General features: G+C 40.9%; 1 protein-coding gene across 5 annotated transcripts in view; it reads right to left on the bottom strand.

Moving 5' to 3' along the window:
• The window catches only part of EPB41L3 (erythrocyte membrane protein band 4.1 like 3), a 135839-nt gene that overhangs the window by 90830 nt on the left and 24763 nt on the right, over positions 1–20246 (bottom strand). The gene's annotated exons all lie outside the window — the stretch shown is intronic.

The raw sequence follows: 20246 nt of genomic DNA, 5'->3' as shown, positions 1-20246 counted from the left end.
CCCCCCCCCCCCCCCCCCCCCCCCCCCCCCCCCCCGGTGGGGGGGGGAGTGATATCAGCTTTTTAATTTCCAATGATGAACCACAGGCTTTTAAAATGTGGCCCCTATTTCACTCAGCATTATCACCAAAACAGAAATAAATAAATGCAGCTCCAAGCACACATTGGCTGCTGACCCAAAAAAGGGTAATGTAAAACTGAAAATGACTTTGGAATTTTGCAGTCCTGGCTGCCTCTGGGAGAAGCACAGCCCAATACCCTCATGCTGCTAGAACACATGGATAAAGGAGGCTTTTTCCTTTTCCAAACTTTATTCTGAGTGCACCCCTAAATGCTAAGATCCAAACTGTATTTAGGCCTCTGCTATAAATCAGGACTGAGGGAAGAAATATCCTTTAATTAGCAACATCTCCATGGGATTTCAGCAAGGAAAGAGGTTTTGACATTCAGCAGCGGATGTTGCGTAGCTCAGATCTGCAGAACCACGTTGCTCTGTACCTAATGCAGAGCTGCTACTTAGCAGATCTGGAGTGCTGCACCAGGCGCAAGGCTTCAGAAGGAAAATGCGTACCATCAGCTAAGAGAGGGTGTAGCTCTAGTCATGCAGCTTAAATAAAACAACTTGTATACTCTTCAACGGGAGCATTGGAAGTCATCATGACTTACAAGGGAATATACCCAACAGCTGAGATATACAGCACAGTTAACAAGGTTTGGTTTGGGGAAAAAGAAAGTGAGAAAAGGATGGAGTTTGAATCAAATAAGAGTCTGAAGAGTGAGCTGGGGGACTACCCTTACGCAGGGTCACAGTGCTTTGGGGACATATCTGTTGCCTTTGAGCAGGGATATGCCCCCCAGAAATAGCATGCTGAGCTCCCTTTTATGGATACATTGCATATCTAATAGCATCTTTAATCTGAGGACCTAAAAGCTTTAAGCACATTGATTTAACCTCAAAACATTGAGTGATATTAATAAGCTCTTTTTTTCAGGCAGGAAATCTTTGCAGTGGATATTAAGTAGCTGGTACCTCTGCATTGCTGATATGGGCCTGACTTTCAGTGCTCTTAGCTCTCACAGTCTTGCTGAGTGTTGTTTGTTCCCTTTCTGAATGTTATTTTCTAATTCTGAAGTGGGTTAGTTGGCCAGCGCGGCTCAACTCCTGTCAGACAGAGCTCCACGGAAAGTTTATGTCTGATGAATCAGCAGTTTTTAAGTATTATTTTAAAACCTTCTTCCAGTGATTTTTAGCAAGCTGTAACACATACTTCGTCCACATAGGTGGGAAACGTGAATAATCCCCATGCTTCACTGGAATGTTAGCAGTGTCTATTTAGATGAAAGGAGCTCAGATGATGAGCCTGAGCAGTGCCAGACAAGACTGACCTCCTGCCCTGCAACGTTGACAATAGCTTCATTTTTGCTGTTTTCCTGTGTTTCTGGAGGTCAAGCTTCAGACTCAGATATCAGGAGCAAACACCCAATGTGCTAGGCTTGATTCAGCCCAAGGCAGTCTTCCTCTGGCAGCAGACACACAACCCTGCTGTGCACCATGGAGAAGGGCTGGCCTGCCCTCCTACATTTCACTTATTTAAAAACAGTATAATTTTGGGAGGGATAAGGGATATCATGCTTTGCAACTTGATTTGTTTACCCCCAGGGCACAGACTTTTAACTCCTCATGTCCTGCTGCTCTAGACATGAACTCCATACATGTCACTTAGTCAGGGACCAGCTTCTCTCCAGTTCAGTGACTACAGAAACCTCCCAGCCTGCTACTGCCAGGTCATCCTCTTTTTTCTTCCATAATCTGTTCACAGTTTCCAACCCCATTCAACACTCTTCTTCTCCCTCCTGCTATTAACACTGCACCATTGCCTTAACAAGAGGAATTTCATCATCATCTCCTCCAAAACAATGTAATTCTCTCCCTGTACCATATCACAAACTCACAGAGTGGCTGAGGCAGGCAGGACCCTCTGGGTTCTTCTGGCCCAGTCCCACTGCAGCAGGCCCACCCACAGCAGGGTGCCCAGACCCACAGCAAGGTGGCTTACAAAGATCTCCAAGGAGAAGATCCCACATCCTCTGGACAGCCTATGCCAGTTCTCCGTCACCTGCACAGCATTGATGTGCTGCCTGGTGTTCAGAGGGAATGTCATGTGTTCCAAGTTGTGGCCATGGCCTCTTGTCCTGGCACTAGGAATGACTGAAAAGAGTCCATCTCTAACCTCTTTGCAGCCCTCCTTCAGATATGAGCAACAGAGCCACCCAGGAGACTGATGCTAAGCTGAGGAAATTGCTAAGACATGTGGGAAGCTCTGCCTTCTCCTCCCTTTTCTACTCAATTTTTTTTCATTTTCTCCCCTTCAGTGGACACAGGCAACTTTCTTGGGAAAGCCCCACAGGAGGAGGGAAGGAAGAGATTCTGGAATGAAAAGCCAGGAAAGAATAAAGGCAAAGAGGGCTTCTGACACAAAGCAGTCAAATTACAGGTGGAGAAAGGTGCAAATCCACTTTCCCTTTGGGTACCAGTCTGAGGAGAGCAGCCATAAGGAAAACAGGCCTATGTAGGCTATTTGGCCACAACAAGAGCTTTTTATAGAGGAGGGGAATGGGGAGTCACTGGGCCTCTGCCAGGGAAGGATGAATAGGCAACCCTGGAAGAGCTGGGACAAGAATTATTGACCAATCCTGGGAAATGCTGCCCAAAACATTCTTGTGATTCCCTAATTGATTGGCCATGGCATTCAAAATAGCACATTACAGAAGAGCAAGACACAAAAATGCTATCAAACTCCGCAAAGGGCTGTCTCGAGCACAGCCAACAGTGAATTAACTGGGTACAGCACTTTGAAAAATGGGAAGTACTGTAAAAGTAGTAGCATTATTACAGAAGTATTAGGAAGATATTTCTCAGCAGACACGGGCTTGGCACTATCTGTCTAGACAAGTAGATGGTTTTGGAGTCAAACTGATTTTTTTTATTACTGTATCCACTTTATTAAAAGCAAACTGTTCTATGACTCATGCAGCTTCGCTTTCTGCATGGCAATGAAACCAAATTCTCATAATTAAGAGCGATCACTGTGATACAGCATCTGAAGGTTAGGTTTGGAAATCAGACCAAACCTTCTATTTCTGTCCTCTCATTGCAAACGTTATGCTCGGATACTTCTAATTGGCCACTTTTACCATTTGCTTCAAATGCAGAAGACATAAACCTTCAGGTGAGATATGATTCTTCCCTTAGCAAATGACAGAGGCCAAATATATTCAAAACAAAGCATCAGAGAATGCCTGGGATGAAAAGGACCTCAAGAATCATCTAGTTTCAATCCCCCTGCTGTGGGCAGGATTGCCAACCACTAGACCAGGCTGCCCAGAGCCACATCCAGCCTGGCTTTGAAACATCCAGCCTTGCCTTTAAGTCTTGGTCGAGATCAAACAGCATGTTTGTTTTTTTTTTGTTTGTTTTTTTTTTTAAAAAAAAAAAAAAAAAAAAAAAGTGCAAGCAAGATTTACGTGCTTTGTTCTCCAATCCAAGTCTTGTTCTGCAGTCAGTGCCAAACCCACCCCATTTTAAGACTTCTGGGGGCAGTAAATTTTGCCCCAGTGCCTCTACAAGTGAAATCCCGCAATGATTTACTGCAATTAATTCAGCCTTGCCCTTTGCCACTTTCGTATCATATAGCTACTTTCTGACTGAGAGAATTAGCTGGGTTATTAAGAGATTACTTCCCATTGTACATCTTTCGCTTTCTTCGTGAACCAATGGTAACCAAAGTCTAACAAATTTAAGATGTTTTGGGATGTACTCGATGCTGTACTCAGAACAGACATGAAATAGTGTTCATAGTAACTAATTCCAGCTATCTCAATGAGGCTTTCCATTTCAGTTTACTTTTGCTATGCATAATCATTAATATAATTTAACTGTACTCTAATTCCATATATTATCCATCCATATTGAGTCTAGGAAATGAAAAATACAGATGTGCAATATGCAGTGAACACTAATCTAATTAGGGTTCCTAAACACTTCAACAATGAATGAGGCTAGGGCAACTCTTATTTTCCATTGGCTACCATGTGACTGAGAACTTCCTAGATGGTGACCACCTCAGTTAAGGTCAACATAAGCCATTCTCATTTACTAAGATCTTTCCTGTTGAGTCTAACTACTTCAGCCCATGAAATACCAGCTTTTTGTTCTCATTCTCACAGTGCATGTTGTTTCTCTCTGTTTGTGGTGCATTAAACAGGAAAGCAGATACTTTCCCCCTTTTTCATGTCACTAAAATCAGTCTTGCATTTCAGTTACAAAACTATCTGCAGCCCCATCTAATTCAGAAAGGAATTTACCTTGAGCATAAAGTCTTACTGACTCAAAGGAGACTTAATGCACGTATTTATTAAGCACCATCAGAAATAAAAATGACATTCTGAAACATAACGAATCTCTATTTAAGACACCTCTTCCTCAAGACACTTATAATGAAATCACTCTCTGTGGTCAGGTTAATCAGCATGGACTTGCACTGTTTTTGTACCATTTATCTTATTGAGCTGCACGATTGGCCAGGTAAGGTAAACACTTTATTGAGTATTTGTACAGCACCCTGAATTCACCTCTTATCCTAATGAAGGTTAATAACAATTAAGAAAAGTTCTGGTATTTAAAGTACAATGAACAGTATTACAAGAAGAATAGTTTAAAAAGCACATTTAAGAAGTTCACATCAAGAGTGAACACATGCCTATGTCCATAGCCCTTTCTCCCTGTGTCCCATCCCTGTCCTGAAGCCTTCCATGGTTTCACAGCCAATTTAAAGGTCTGTGACACCAAGAAAAGCTCACGTCTTTCCCTTAGTTTCTGACCATTCCTTCTCACTTCTGTCCTGTCCCCTTCATCCAGTCACTGCAGCATTTACTGAGTCCACATGAGAAAGCAAGCAAATCCATCCAAGCTAAAACTACAAAAGAGAGAACAGACCATAAATCTGATCAGTTCCTCACTATGATCACTGTGATTCCCTCTGAGACCTCATCAATATTTCTGCACTGACAGAAATGGGGAGCAACATGAGTAGTGGAGGTGATAGCAGAGTCACGCTACCTCTTTTGGCAGCCACCCCAGCCTGTGTTGGCATTAGGCTGTGGTGCTGGGCACCAGCCTTTATTCATGTGAGCTCCTCCACATCACATCTGCAGCTTCTTATTCTCTTTTCTATGTTCAAATTCAGTTTACTATTGAGATCTCCCATTCAGATTCACTTTAGTTGATGAGACACTGTGAACAATGGTGTGGGTTCAAACAGCGCAACTGAGAAATAAAGAAACCCATCACTTTCCTTTATGTGGACAAGTTTCTTAAATGCGGACACATTTCTCCCCGCTGCATTTCACCATCACTATTAGTACTCAAGGTGAGAAAAATAGGAGCTGTAATCCAGGCTCTTTATACCTTCCCCTTGACAAGATCCACTGGCATACCATGAAGGAAGGGTGTCCTCCCAAAGTGGGGAGGCGGTTGCACAGGTTGCCCAGAGAATTGCAGTCTCTGAAGGTGTTCAAGAAATGTGGAGATATGGCACTGAGAGATGTGGTTAATGGGCATGGTGGGGATCTTACAGGTCTTTTCCAATTATAATGATTCTGTGATCGTATGTACACATAGCAGACAGTATACTATGATAGAAAAATAGCACATTCCACTTGTTTCTTTCTAACACAGCTGATGACCAGATTAACACAAACCTCCAGGAAACAGGGGATCTGGTTTTGTATCTCTCACTGAAAAGCAAGCACCTCAAAAGCATAAAAACATCACTGTCACATTAAGAGAAGAAAATCCATCATCTTCAACAAACTAAACAAATTATGCTCTCTCAAATGACACATTTGTGTCCTAGGCACCAAAAAGTACTCACGAAAGGCATCTCAGCCTCTCACCCTTTTGAAAAGCCTTTTATGCTTCACAGATAATGACTACCATAGAAGCACCTCCCACTGCAAATGTTTAATTTACCACAGCTGCCCCAAATCAGCACTCTGAGAGCAGGTTTGCTCAGTTGCCCCCAACAGCCTGTATGCAAACATCTGTCTGTCTGCTCCAGCACACAGTGCAGAGTTGCCCAGCGACAATCCCAATTCCTTAGGCATCACACTGGCTCGCCACTCCTGCAAAGTTAATAGAGGTGAGCCTGATAGAAAAAGCAGAAGCTTGTATAAGGACCTTCCATTTGTAAGAGATGCTTGGCTTCTTTTCCATAAAATTTCTGTGTGTAAAATTTGTTCTTATTAGTAAAATAAGTGTAGAAATTCCAGCACTGCCTATGGGTGAAGGAAATAATTTGTATGCTGGAGTTCCTAAGGTTGAAATGGAAATCTAAGCAATGATGCAGGTTCAAAAATCAATTTTCCAGGAAGGCATACTGCTTTCCTGTCCCTTACCCAATCAATGAACACGCAAACATGGATACAAAATATCTGGAGACCACTGTAGCGCCTCTCCTGACAGCTACAGGCAGGCACTTCTCAGTGGTTACAAACAATATACAAGAGTAACCTACTAACAAAAAGACTGTAAACAACAGAGTTTCAGGCTATGTTCTCTCTGACACGTAAACTCATTTTGCTCAAATGCCAACCATATTATTTTCTAGCTCCTATTAAAGTCCCACGGTCCCAGTAAGAGCAGCCAAACATCCATGTCTTTGAAGTTTTTAACACCAGCTCCTCTCCCAAAGCAAGCCAACAAAAGTGGGACTGGAATCTCTGCTGCAAGATAAGATCACAGTAACAGCATCAGGGCTCACAAACAGCATTGGTCATCAGGACTTTGATGAGATTGAGGTGTTTCATCCACAAGCTAAGCACTGTTCACGCCTGCTTGTACTTCAGTATTCTGACCCCTGAAGCTGCTTATGAAAAGTCTGCAATTGCCATCGGACCTGTTAGCAGGTATCAAAAAAATATCACTGTTTTTAACAGAAGAAAAAAGAGCTCACCGTATGTGCAACTTCATTGATACTTGAGGTGCCAGACAAGTGAAATACAGTTGTGAAAGAGTTATTTTCATTTTAAGACATGGTTTTCTCATGAGAAGACATGTAACTGCAAAAATAATGAAAGGTGCAAATGCTTTCTCAAAGGAAAAATATGGTGGCATTGATAAAAAGCGTTGCATTTATACAATGTGCAGCACAAAGTTTCCTTTGCAAGAACCAGAAAACTCTATTATTGAATTAAGTTTGGAATAAAAAGCACCAAAATCTTCTACTTTCAACTTTCATATTGAACGCACTTCTGGAGGTTTGGGTTATTTCACTGTTTTTAATATAGCATCTAATCCACATCCAGAAGTTATTTTAAGTGGAAGAAAAAATCTAAATGAAGAGTAAGCAAGTCAGATTAATGGAAGCATAAAATAGCCTTCTAAGGGTTCAGATATTTTCAATGAGTTGCTCTCCCATGTTCCTTTCATGTTATGGGGAGCCAAACTGGAAAGAGCTGGAAAGATGCTGAGCAGCATAGGAAAAGTTAAGCAATGTGGTGGTGTTCCTCAAGTTTTACTGCTCCTTGCCCTCTACATTCAGTCCTGACCACCACCAAGCCTGTGCTCCGAATATTCCTTTCACTATTTCTGCCAGACAAGGGAAACCATATGCAGTAGCTAAAGGCATGCTGATCAGCAGCTATGCACATGCTGATATGCCTGTGGTAACATACGCTTTGATTAGTCAAACAGGCTAATTGACCAACTACAGCTAGGCAAGACATTTAATGGCTGGGCTCACTTCGAAGCAGAACATTTCCCTGAGAGAGACAAGACTGGCCTTTAGACATCTCCAGACCACCATAGCTCCACCACCACCACTACTCTTTACTGTTATTTCTGCTGCACCAGATAGACTTGAATGTGTAACATAAAATATGCTGTAGCAGTGTTTTGTGGTATGGAATCTCCATGTCTTTCCTTGCACCACTTATTCTCTGCTTTGCATTAAGTGTACAAAGTTTTGCTTTATCTCCACGTTGGGGGATTCTGCCAATCTTTGAAGGAATCTGAAACTGATTATACAGATGAATAATGAAACCTGAACTCTCATTCTCATGTTCTATACAACTGAAAAGTCAGGAGATAAAGAGGCGTATCATTGGAGAACCAGCCTCAAGTCTCCACCACAACTGTACTGACTTATTTTGAGTTCTACAAAGGATGCCAAAACCCTTTGGACTGTCAAACCATTTCTGTACTTTACTCTGAACTGAGTTTTAGAGAGTTTTCATTTAATCAGTAAATTCCTCACAGACAGTTTCTTTGTTTGTTTGTTTTATGTTAAAAAAAAAAGAACAACATTGCAATTAATAATACTAACCTTACCATGAACATTTCTTAGAATAACGTGTTAAAAATTCTCCCCTTGCAGAGAACTAAGTTTTCTATATTCCACAGTTCCCATGAAATCAAATAATCTGACACACATCCATTATTTTGATTAAAGGAGGAACTTCTGACATTAAACTCCCTGCTGACTAACTTATAAAGCTAAGAAAAAAAAAAAAAAAAAAAAAAAAAAAAAAAAAAACCACCACAATTTTTTTCAACAATTGATTGGGATCTCAAAATAGATTTGGATTACGAGGTCTCTTGCAAAGGCTGCATCACTGGTGTGAATATTTTATTCACTTACTTTCATCAAAGCCTCTCTAAAGCTAAAATTATGTTCCCCGTTGTCCTTTACTGAAATCTTAGCTGATATAATCAATTTTATTTAGGTCAATCAACTAAAATTTCCACTTCGCAACTTCACAGGAATCACATTGTGGTTGTCTGAAGTTCGCATAGAATTCATCCATCAGGGAACTCAGTGAGCTCAGCAGGCAATTAACACACCTGGAAAACCTGCCTAGAAGAGCAGTGATCACACAGTACATATAAATTTGAACTGAGCAATTACTGTAAGAATACATTTCATCTTCAAAGTTCTCTTGTCTTATAGGTCCTCAGCATCCTCTGTACCATGAACAGGTACAATTTGCGCCAGGTAGCCACCTTCTCTCAACATCCTCACTACGAGATTGTTATGAAATCTTTGTTTCATTGATTGCTCTTAACTACTTCTTGTTAGATTTTTTTTGTTTTTTTTTTTTTTTGTATCTGAAACTTGTAAAACACTTTCATTGATTAAAGATGGTATAGAAAAAGACGGGGTTGATGGCTGAGTTAAAATCAAAACCAGAAATAGTTGGCTATATGGAGAAGTTACCATGCAAAGTGGTTGCACAAGAATGCATGGTACCCTACTCAATCTCACTAATTTGCACTGTAGCAATTGCTTACCATGTACAAAGCTTACTAAAAGGATAAGGAATATTTCAGATACAACCTGCTTAGCACACAGAAAACTGAGATATAGCTACACTTGTGAAATCACAAATGTTTCATACGCAGTTAATGAGCACACACTGTGAGTACAGAGATAACACACTCAAAATGGAATGTGAGAGGAAAAGCCAGCTTCAAAGAACTATGCCATGGGCATCTACTTCAGGTAAGCCTGACGAGCATCTCCAGGTGACATCTTCTGGGCCACCAAGCTGGAAGAGACATGCAGTCTCCACAGCTGCAACAAAAGAGCTGGAGACATGAAGGACACAGTCAGCATCTCAGGCACCCAAGAAAACCCATGGTTAAACTTGACTTCTGGAGAACACCAGTACCAGCATGGGGTGAGCTCGATACGTTGAGAGCCTGGTAATGCATCTAACCTGAGAAACACAAGCTCTGTGGAACAGATAAGCTGTAAATACCAATAAGTAGACAAAACTAAAACCAGCCTAAATTCTCATCACTTGCTCAGCATTGCCATGCAGTGCAATACCATCTTCAACAGCATTGTGTACTCTTTTCCTCAGTTTTCCAAAGTTCCTACACTACTTTATGTTACATTTCTATAGATGTCTCTCTATATAAATGTATAATAAATGAAGGTACAGATTCTACAGTTAAAAATATACCAGAGAGTTTGGCTAAGCAGGTTATTATACCAAAAGAGAATAGATAGAATGCTTACCTGTGTCCTGGGCTCACTGTAAAACTCCAAAGGAGGGATCTCCAGAAGAGATCCTTCCCTACAGGTAGTCAGCTCTTAAATGGGTCTAGGAGAGCCAGGCTCCACCCCTTCTGGCAGCACAGCTGAATTGCCTTCACCTGTGCTCCTGTGGCTGACTCATTGCTCACTCAGGTGATCAATCAGAGGTTCAGGCCATGATTCAGCAGTTCCCATACAGTACATATATTTTATTAAATAAAAGTGACCAGGATCTCTTGAGTGTTTCAATTTAACCTTTTTTCCTCCTAGACCTTTACATCTTCTGTTTTTGCACAATCTTCATGGCTCCAAAGAACAGTACAGCAACATGTGGAGCGGAAGCAGAGTGTTACAACAGTCTGCTACTGGAATAAGAAAATTAAACATGGAAAGAAGAGGTGGGATGAATCACGCAGAGTCGTATGACATTTCTTAAAAAAAAAAAAAAAAAAAAAAAAAAAAAAACAAATTTTAAATTTAATTTTTAGTTATTAACAGCATTTTATCTCAAACTCGCCCATGAAAAACCAGTACAAACTACTTGGACCTACTCTTATCCAGGTTTTAAACTGAGACAGGGAGGTTTAAGTTAGATATTAGGAGGAAGTTTTTCACATAGAGGGTGGTGACACAGTGGAACAGGTTGCCAAGGAGGCTGTGGATGCCCCATCCCTGGAGGCATTCAAGGCCAGGCAGGATGTGGTTCTGGGCAGCCTGGTCTGGAGGTTGGTGACCCTGCACGTAGCAGGGGGTTGAATCTAGATGATCACTGTGGTCCTTTTCAACCCAGGCCATTCTATGATTCTATGATTCCTTGAATCTCTATAGACCATAATACATATATTTTACTTTCCTGTAATTTTCATTGTATTTTGGTAATGTTCACTTTCTAACATAAAATATTCTCTATGTCTCTATTCTGCACTGGTAAGACCATATCTGGAGTACCCGGAGATGTGGAGTCCTCAGTACAGGAGAGACATGGACCTGTTGGAGAGCGTCCAGAGAAGGGCCACAAAAATGATGCAAGGGATGGAACACCACCCTACCTGAGAGAGCTAGGGCTGTTCAGCCTGGAGAAGAGGAAACTCCAGGGAGGCCTAAGAGTGGCCTTTCAGTATCTATAGGGGTACTGTAAGGAGAAAAGGGACTGATTATTCAGCAGAGTCTGTTGTGATAGAACAAGGGGAAATTGTTTCAGTCTGAAACAGAAGATTCAGATTGCATGGGAAGAAAATAAGGTTTTTTGTTTGTTTGTTTGTTTGTTTTTTATAATAAGAACAGTGAAGTAATAGAACAGATTGCCTAGAGAGGTGTGGATGCCCCATCCCTGGGGACACTCAAGCTAGAAGGAGCTCTGAGCAACCTGATCTAGCTGTAGGTGTCCCTACTTATTGCAGGGGAGTTGGTCTAGGTGGCCTTTAAAAGTCATTTCCAGCTCAAACAATTCTATGATTCAATGATTTCCACTATCAGAACTAGACCATGCAGTTTGCTTAAATGAACATGTTTTAAATCTGTTTTGAGAGATGCCCTTTTCAGTTGTTTCAGCCAAAAAGTTTAATATCGCAAGGTGTTAAATGAGGGGTAGCCAAAATTGACATTAATGCATTTGGCAGGTTTTTACTTCAACGTGGGTTTCCTTGGTAGTTCTCATGTGAAAAGGAAGAGCCAGGTAGCTGAAATGAGAGCCTGAGAGTTGGGGTGAAAGGCATGGACAGGGGCAAGTAGCAGCTGTGCTCCCTTCTCCATTCAGGCTTCCAAATGTACATCCTGCTTTCCAGCAGCCTCTGATGATTATATGAAATTTTGCAGATCTATTCTCTGCCTTAATAGTTGTGTTGTTTATAAAGCTAGGCATTACAGTAGCTTATCAAATAAGCAAATAAGGAGCCTCACTGCCTCTGTGCATGTAGGTTATTCTTGCTGCTACTAAACTCACTTATCTTGAGGCATTCTTTCTCACTTAAAACCAAATCATGAGAAGTAACAGGGGCTTTGTAACCTCTGTTTGAAAATCTTATCACTCACTCAAGAGCCTGAAAGCCTGGAAGGCTATCAGGAGTCCCAGAGAGCACAGAAGAGCTAGAAAAAAAACCAGTCTGTAACATGAATAATGTCTGACTGGTTCAGCATAAGCAAATAGTACTCTCCTTCTGCAAAAGAACAGGTCTAATCTTGACAACTCAATAAGTGAACACCTGGACCATCAAAACAGAGGGGGAAACCTGTCAGGTTAATGATGCAACAGAATGCCTGCTTTGCGAGTTCAGATATTCCTGATGGCCAAGCAGGAATATGACCCATATATCCAGCAGAAATGGTGACAAAGAGGAACAGGGCATCAGTTCACTGCTTTGTTTGGCAAAGTAGATGATGACAGTTTTAGTAGCTGTACTGTCATAAAAATATGTATTATAGGAAATTAAATGTTGACATCCATCTCTTTATTCCTGTTTTAGCCAATACTCATAATGCTACATTCACTGACTTTTTTTTTTTAAATAGCCTCTATTTTCTCCCCTAATAATTTTAAAAAAGGTGCTTTTATGCCTAGTAATGAAATAACTGATACATCATACATGCTCCTCCCAGATGTACTATATCATACCATTACAGAACATTTTATAATTTGATTCTAAATGCAGTCAATACTTGAAAATCGCATGAGCGCAGAAGATGGCCACCATGTTTAACACAGACAGTGATTCCAATTACAATAATTTCAAATCCAAGTTCAGCACACGTGTTCCCATGGCCATCTTGTGTGCAGCTGTCAGCATTGGACCCACTGCACTGCACTGCCCTCCCAGCAGCACACAAAGGTCAGCTGCTTTTAACACCGGAAATGCAGCGAAACAGCTTGGTTTGTGATTGCATTGGAACTGTTTTTAGCCAGGGCCGCTCGCAGCTAAATGGCAGGCAGAAGAAGCAAATTCAATTAAAATAGCTCTCAGGCAAACGGGAGAGAAGTCTATTAGGAAAATAAAAATGACAATTTTAAATGGGCGCTACTGGAGCACAAGAAGGATATAACATAACCCACTTTTCTTTCCCTCCTTCATACCCCTGTTTTTATTTTAAAACTGTGAAAAATATTTTTGAATATGCTGATGCATTTCACATCTGTATCTTCTCTCAGCATACTGCCAACAGATACAGAATAGTCAATATTTGCCCAAACCTGCCACATCATCTTGTGGAGGAGAACTTGAGAAACGCACGGTCTGGAGTACTTCTCATTCCCAAGCTTAATTTTCTTCTCCTGCTGTAGCCAGATGGCCCCAGGAGCATTCTTCCTGTGGTGTTGGGGCAGGGGGGGGCACAGAGTGAAGCCAATGATGAGAGCAGGGGCTGAGCCATCAGCAGCAAAGAGGGAAACCAGGGCACAGCCTGTACAGCACCAGAGCTGCTCTGCTGGGAATTTCAGAAATGATTCTGCAACTGGATCAGCCAGTGAAAGCACTGCCAACATTTACCATTTCACATGAAGGACCGCATATTCCATTTCTTGTCTGAAATCACTGCAAGATATGGCCCTGAGCATTATCAAGGATAACACAGCATTGTTTCTGGAATCAGGATCCAAAGAATTGAAGTGCAGTGGGTTGGTAGAGCCCTCTGAATCTGTATAGCCTGTGCCTTGCTCCAGCAAGGCTACCCAGAGCAGAGTGCACAGGTCCATGCTCCGGTCCAGCCCACAGCTGGGCCAAGTATTCCAGGTGTAGCCTCTCCAGGGCCAAGGGAACAATCACCCTCTCCACCAGCTGGCAATACCTTGGTTAATGCAGCAAATGCCATTAGATAGGATCAGAAGCAGTTTGGGACCTTTTCTCTAGAGGGTGTTTTATTCCAGAGTATCTGAAAATGTCACCACCTGTCAGCTGCACAGCGTCCTGCATTCCCAAGCACCGGGGCCCACTGGACTGAGCCTATCTGTGGTTTGTTTTGCAGTTAACTAATCAAATTACTTCCCTTTGTCAATGCTTGTGGCACCACACTTATCTACCAACCGCACAAGATCATCTAGGTGAGGGAGAGTCAACAGCTCTGCTCATCACACCAGAAACATTGCAGTCCTACACAGCACAAAAGAGAAGCATTAACAAAATGAATTTTATTATGCTCAACTGTATTTGTCTCTCAGTGAAAGTTTTTTTCTGTTTAGTACTGTTTAAGTATTTTTGTAACATTTACTCATTCTTCTCAACTTAGCAAAAATTGGGTTTTATTAGGATTTTCTGTTAACACAATAGATGCAATGTGTAGCTACATCCCTCTGTGTCCACACTGGATCAGATATCAGTATGCATCCAAATCACTGCCACTGCTTCTATGACTCTTGCTCAAGTAAAAAAATAATATAGTTTAAGCAACATTTGACAAACATATTACTGAAGTTCAGTCTTGAAGTATTTATTCTTCAGAACAAATAGAATGAAAACAGACACTTTGTGAACACTAGCCAACTAGTTTTTTTCCTCCTTTTCTAAGCATCAAAGGAACATCTCAAGCACAAGTTACTCTACGTTCTCAGGACGTCTCATTTTTCTTTGTGATTTGCTAACAGTCTTACTTAGAGAACTTGCAGACTTTGGATGATGACAGACCTCAAAGGACAAGGTGTAAAATCTTCTCTGTCTTTACTACCACCTGCTATCTGGGCTGCCTATTTTTGTCCTTTCTTTTTCCACTCTCCATTTCTTTAATCACTCTAGTTATCATTTTCACATCAGTATGAAAATAAGATTTTTTTTTCCTACTGAAATGCATATGTTATTAATTACTTTCCTGTAATATCTCAGGACTCAGTCAGTAGTAAGAGCTAAAGCACACTATGCCCAGTACACTTCAACAACAGATAAACCTCGCCGTAGACAGCCAGGATTAAGATTTGCAACACTGAGAACACATTTCACAGCAAATCCAAGTAATTTCCCATTTCTTAGTTGTAATTTTGTTTATGTTGTGTCTAGAACAAGTGTAACTTGGCAGGAGCAATACTCTGTACAGACAGATATGGCAGCAGAAGGAAAGAAAGCAACTCTAAAAATAAAGGCAGTATCATACGCAGAAGTATGCACTCACTATCAAGGGGGTGAAAGGGATGGTGGAAATCTACGCAACAAAAAGACCAATCAGTCCCCTGAAAGAACACTGCTACTTTTCTTTCAGCAAATGGAGCAGGACAAAGACATTTGTAGCCCATTCCTTACACTGATAATGCTGAGCATGCAAACAGACTGATAAGCCATAAGTAGACACATCACAAGGGCCAACATTTTAAAAAGTTAAGAAAAAAAAACCAAACTGAATTAGCAACATAAATGCATTTTTGTAGGTAAAATTACACACTAGAATATGTTAAATGAGATTTAAGGTTTAGATGTTAGTATTTAAAAAGTGCCAGAATTCAGCTGCCTTCTACCAATGTATTATTTCCATACCCACTTTCTTTCAGGCCAGGAAGGAACTGCTGTCTTATCCAGTTCAAAGAGCAAATGGTATCTTAAAAAGTTATATGAATACAGAACTATCAATTTCCTCACATGCTTTCCTGTATGCTTAACACTGATAAATGAGCACCGCAAGAATAGCCATTAATACTGATAATCACCATTTTCCCAGCCACCATTTTACTCAAGAGATTGGACTGCACACACTAAAGTCAAAAGCATTCATCAATTTGGGATGTGCAGCTTGTGCCACCCAGGGAAGAGTGCCTGTGCCAGTTGGTATCTTCAAGCACAATTCTAATACACTTCAGCTCATCATTTTTGCACTGTGATTCTCAGATTTCAATTCAAACTTCAGAAAAGGGAGAATTTGGATAAAATGACCTAGCATCAACAGGAACCCTGGGGAAAAGTGTAGGATCACTGGCATTACCTCATCCCCATTCATTACAGCCCATCTGCGGGTAAGGCTGTAACCAAGAAAGCAGGCAGGAGACTGGCTAGCTTCCAAACAATCAATCAATGAGTCCTACCTGGAATAAGGCAAAGATAGCCCCTTCTGGGCCTTTCCTCTGGCTTTTTCTGTTCTGCTTCTTTCCTTCCCTACATTTTGATCCTTGTCATACTTGCTAGTCTGAGGCTTTCCCTTCCAGCCAGCCCCAGCCTTAAAAGTGTTGCCATTGAAGAACTATATTAAATCTCTGTAAATGTGCAAACACAAAGTTTTCATGTGATATTTTGTGCAATATGGCCTTGCCATGAAGCAAGGCATCCCACCAGGTTTACAGACTTTGGCTGAAACCATGAGAAAACAACATTTTTGAGAAAGGACTGTCAAAATTGTTTTATCAATATTAAAATGTATATTCTCCTCTCTGAGAACAAGATTACCTTCATTTTGGAACCGAGAAAAAATAAAATCCCCTCTCTTCAACTCCAGGTGAGGCACACACTCTTCTTGAAAAAAAATGGAAAAATTATGGCTAAAGAAACACTTTCCATGAGGAAAAAAAAAAAAAAGAAAAAAAAAAGTAGGCTACCGGACACATGCTAAAAATCAACAAACTTTATAAAACAGAATTTTATTTGAATCATTGGATAATTCTTGTTGAAGAGGGCCTATGCACATCAACAAATCCTATCTTCTAGATCAAACCTTCTGTTAGATCAGGTTGCTAACATAGTTGCTTTGTCAAGTTTTGAGTATCTTCAAGCATAAAAATATTCATACTTTCTGGGCAACCAGCACTAATACTTGAATTCATTTACAATTATATTTGTTTACTCTCTTGCTGCGACTTATCTGTTATGTACCTTTGTCTTGCACCTACAAGATGAGCCTGATCCATCTTATCTATACACCATTCACAAGAAATCCCTTCGATTTCCTCTTCTCTGATATTAACAACCCATGTTTCCTTCCTCTCTTGGTCTATCATTCTGTCTGTCAGTCTACTTGCTATTTTGATGATACTCTATTGGACTCATTCAAGGTTTTCAATCTTTCTTCACAAGGTTAATTAATACAGCTTTTTGTTTTTCCTCCTTGCTAATCTCTCAAAAATTCTTTGCTTGACATTCTAATAGAAAATGGGAATAACATTCAAAAGGGAACAAAATGGGCTCTTTGGAGCATAAAGTCACCTGGTGGCTGCAGCTACCCAGACATGCATCCTAACACATCTGTGGATGCCCATCCAAGCCCAGGTCCAAGCCATCTGCTGCTGTGGCAGGGAGCTGATTAGCTTCCACAGCTTTCCACAGAGGCAGCCCAAGCAATGCATCTCTAAGTGTTCTCGAAGCCTTCCTTAGAACTCAATATGCTAGTTTCACTACTCCTTTCTAGCAAAATACACAGAAGCCAAGTTACAGCCAAGTTGTCTATATTACACAAGAAATCCATTCTCTGTGCTTCCTCCAGCATCAATTCAACCAGAACAAGTGCTCAGTGTCTACAACTATTTCTGGGATTGCACTAGGATCCATTCCAATCTCTGTTCAGCTTCACAATTCTCCCACTGGCATAGGAAACCTGGTTACTTCAACATTATCCAAAACCAAATCCATGACCTCTGCTCCTCTGTGCCCAGCAGAGCAGAACAAACAGCAGCAGATTCTCTGACAAACCTGCACAGCCAGCACAGGTTACAGAGGTCCACTCTGCATCTTCCTGCAGAAGGAATAGGACACTTTTCTTCCCACACTGCTTCTGAGAGCATTAACTGGCTCTGAAGGAACACGCACACAATCAGTACAAGGCAGGAAGTACTAAGCCAAAGGAGGAAAAAGGAGGAATGATTGATCTTTTGTGGAATTAGGTGAATACATAGAGTTGATAGGGTTTTTTTCTGTTGTTTTTTTTTTCCCCTTTCTTTCCCATCTCTGAAGAGATTATGAAGATAATGGATGATTTTTTGAGGGAATATCCTGTTAAGATGTTGGCAATGCACCACCACCATTCTGAGTGTGCTTAATGAATGAAAATGACCACATCCGAGAGAATAGAATTAATGTGAGACATGAAAGATGAAAAAAAACACAGGATGTTGGAGAAAGGAACAGATCATTATTTTTAAAAAATACTTAGCTGAGTCATCCACTTGATATTCCTGTTTTAACAACGCTGCCCACAACACAGAAATAACTGTTTCTCAGGTAAAAGTTCACAGAAGGTAAACGACTTCAACTATCACCACTGAAGCAAAGTATTGATGTGAGGAAGCTAACTGCCATCTAATGCTTTTAATTGAACTGCTAAGTGGTGTGGGTGGCTTCTCCCTCAGAAAGGTTCTTGTGTGCTCCACACATCAACAGCTGCTAGTGATCTCAGCTGGGATGCCACCACCTGCACACATCAAAGCCATTACACATTAGGTCCTCAAACAAAATACCTTAACAACATCCCTGGGTATGTGTTTCAGCCAGCTTTACTTCTTCCTTATTCTCCACACTCTCCCAGAGCATTATAGCTGCACATGTCTGAGAGTTACTGTCTGTGGACACGTGGTATCTAGCCCTCTGCTATGGCACTGTGCAGGAGGCTGCCCAGCATCCCACAGCACAGCACATGAGCCTCATCTGTGTTTGACACGTTTCTACTATGTGAAAATAAAAATTGCTGTTTGCCAGCAATTCAATTATAGCTGCGGTTACTGGCTTGGATGTCAGGGTCAAAAAACAAGCTGCAAAACACAGACCTCATGCTCCCCGTATGGAGCCAGGTTCTCATCTGGCAAAGACTGGCAGGGCTCCACATTGAAAGTCTGGCTCATTGTGTAAACAGGCTATAAACATGGTCTTTGCTTCATCTGTAAGGCTTAGGTTATCTTAAATTTGACAGCCACTGAATGAAACCTTTACTCTTTCGGGTTCAGAACCAAATGACTGAACTGACTTGTTAAATTATGTTTCATTAGCAACAGGAACATCAAAATTGCACCCTTTGTTATTTGATCTTTCAATTTGATTTTTTCAAGACTGTCTCATCATTCAGTTTTCTAAAGCAAATGATTCTAAAAGGTTGTTCAAAGGGCATAAAAAGCAGTAATAGAGTAATGATATTGTAAGCGATCAGAGTTGGAGGCTGGGGTGTGGGCTTAATTTTTCAAGTTTTAGATGAAATTGAAACTTCCCAAAGCTTCTCAGCCCATAGCCCTCAATGATTTAATATCCAAACAGCTCAAGTACTCTGTCCAAAGCCACAGGATCATCATAACACAAGAGCTTTGTACACCTATCTTTGAGGAGCTTTGGTAAGCTGTAATTTGGCATGCATCACACACAAAAAAATGGCTATCTGCCAGCAAAAGAGGAAGAGACCAGGAAAACAAAGTTTGAAGTACTTTGACAATACTTCAGTTATGTACTAAGAGAAGGGAAATAAGAAAAAATGAGTGAAGAATAGCTGACTTATGTCTGGAAAGAGTCACTAGGTTTAAATGTACTTCTAAAGAGTTGGAAATCACATCTGGAGCCTGTATTACCTTTTTCCACAGAAGCCGAGCATACCACTTGAGAAATCTTAAACAGCAAGAAATGAAAGTAATCTAAAATAAAAACCAGACTCACATAAAAAATTTCAAAATAATATTTTTAGGCAACATAAAGAGCATGGAAGTTGACCAAAGTAACTCTTTGAAAACATTAAAAACCCTGCTTATTAATTTCCTACAGTAATTCTGCGTACTCCCATACATGATCATTTTCTGCTTCCAGAGCTGCACTTGCAAACAGCAACCCCTATGATAGATTCACAATGCAGGCATCTAGACTAGCTGATAAACTTCAAGACTAGAGGATCACGTCACATTCTGAGCACAGCAGTAGCTTGTTTTCAGGAAGAAAAGGCAACATCCAATTATCATGCAGAGATTCAAATCTTGCTTTTTACCACCAAAGATAAGAGACTCGTGTTAGTCACTGGATAGCTTCTGAGAATTATTCGGGATAATAGCTTTAACTGCCCAAAGCAACATGTTTAGGGATCGTCTTACTAAGAGTTCTTCCCATCCTATGTCACACACCCATGAAGCCAGAAAAGGTGCTGAAGCTCCAGAGCTGTGAGGGGTGCTCAGAGCAGGCTGCCGAGGACACAAGAGCTGCTCTGGGATGGTGATCTATGTCAATTATGATTGTACACTGTACTCCAGTTCAAATCCCCAGGAAAATCAAAGAAGGTATGAAGGTATGCC

This window comes from Lagopus leucura, unplaced genomic scaffold, assembly GCF_019238085.1.
Source record: "Lagopus leucura isolate 7727_CA_CO unplaced genomic scaffold, USGS_WTPT01 Super-Scaffold_100002, whole genome shotgun sequence".
In the NCBI taxonomy this organism is placed as follows: domain Eukaryota; kingdom Metazoa; phylum Chordata; class Aves; order Galliformes; family Phasianidae; genus Lagopus; species Lagopus leucura.
This window is presented reverse-complemented; position numbering and strand designations above follow the sequence as displayed.